A 1,520-nucleotide genomic window follows, 5' to 3' on the forward strand; every position below is an offset into this window, starting at 1 on the left:
AACTGTTTGTTTATAAATGACAAATCCAACCTAAGTAACCGGGAGAAAATAGTGGACTAACTTGTATAGTTGGGCAGGGCAAGGATGTAGCTGGAACACAGGGACAACTGGAACCTGGAACAATCTTGTAGTTCCATCTTTTGCTTTTGTTCCTTTTTGCTTATTAGTTCCATTTTCTCAGGTTGTCTTACTCCATGTGTTTGGGTTCATAGGCACGGGTAACTCACATATTTCACATCACATATCCTTACCCTAGCGGGGGAAAGAACTCTGATACTTTGGACTTCGTGGTGCCATTTCTAGGACTAACATTTATGGCTGGAGTGGGGGAGCAGGATTACATAGCACAGATAGGACAGTGGGGACCCCCTTCTGTGTGTCAGGGTCCTTTCTAGAATCTAGGGGTAGAGGGCAAGATGAAAGAAGAAGTAATTCACATTCCTAAGTATATACAATGACAGCCAGACTTGGTGAGTGTTGCAGTGGAGGCACAATGAGGACTAAGAGGTGATAAAGTTGAACGTGTGGATGGGCTGCAGTTTACAGAAGAGGTGGGATCATCACCAGAACTTCCAACAAGGAAAGACTGTGAGGAGGGACTTTTCAGGGCAAGGTGTTAGAATAAGTAAGGCATAAAAAAAGAGAGTACAAGGCATATTTTGAAATTGGCTGACAAATAGTGACTTGAATCTAAAGAGAATAGGCCAGCAATTTGAAAAGTAGTTAGAGATCAGATTGTTGAGAATTTTTAATACCATGCTTTAAGATTCTGGATTTTCTGTAAGCTTTACCATATTGTGTTCTCCACTGTTTCTTGTGTCCTTTATTATTTGTGTGATTCATTAAAAAACAAACTACCTCTATTTACCTCTTTTGTGAAAATGCCACTTCTTTGTCTAGGGCATTATGCCTTTGTTATGTGTAGATTCCTGTATACTGGGGGCAGTTGGAGTATTTGGGCAAATGTCATTTAAATTTTAACATGAAGAGCAGGATATTCTTTATAATGCAAGCAAATTTGTAATTTTCAGCCAGTAGGAAATTAATGTCATGTTTATATTTTACAGGAATGTGACAAGTGTCAGAGGTAAATTTTTATTTCTTTTTCTATCAATATATAATAATTAGATCCTCTGATCTTTTATCTGATATTGACTATATTTTAAAATTTATTTTACATGACAAGGCGGCAGAAGAATAGAGCATTTTGCTATTTTTGTAATTCTGTACAGAAGTTACCAATTTGTGCACAATGTGGTAAGTATGACAACTAAAGGCACCTGCCTTTTATCAAATATTTGTTGGCAGTTAATCAGTTTGAAATGGTGGGTTTATCACTGTTTATAATAATGTTATGCCTTACCATTGATAAAATATCATTAAATGTTATTTCGCCTACAAGTGGGAAATAACACTATCAAGTGCCTAATCAACACTATCAAGTCTTGATTTTGACTCTGTAATGTAATGCTGGAAAATGGTTAACATACAGGTTAGATATAGGTTACCAACATGTTTTT

At 36.6% G+C, this 1,520-nt stretch overlaps 1 long non-coding RNA gene across 1 annotated transcript; it reads left to right on the forward strand.

Annotated features, from left to right (window-relative positions):
- Window positions 1-10: 10 nt before the first annotated feature.
- LOC102249854 lies at window positions 11-1,261 on the forward strand. Its single transcript, XR_312972.2, has 2 exons — window positions 11-1,087; window positions 1,187-1,261. It is a non-coding gene; the product is annotated as an uncharacterized LOC102249854 (long non-coding RNA).
- The last annotated feature ends 259 nt before the right edge of the window (window positions 1,262-1,520 follow it).

The sequence above is a fragment of the Myotis brandtii genome, unplaced genomic scaffold, assembly GCF_000412655.1.
Source record: "Myotis brandtii unplaced genomic scaffold, ASM41265v1 C42468422, whole genome shotgun sequence".
NCBI classification, from domain to species: domain Eukaryota; kingdom Metazoa; phylum Chordata; class Mammalia; order Chiroptera; family Vespertilionidae; genus Myotis; species Myotis brandtii.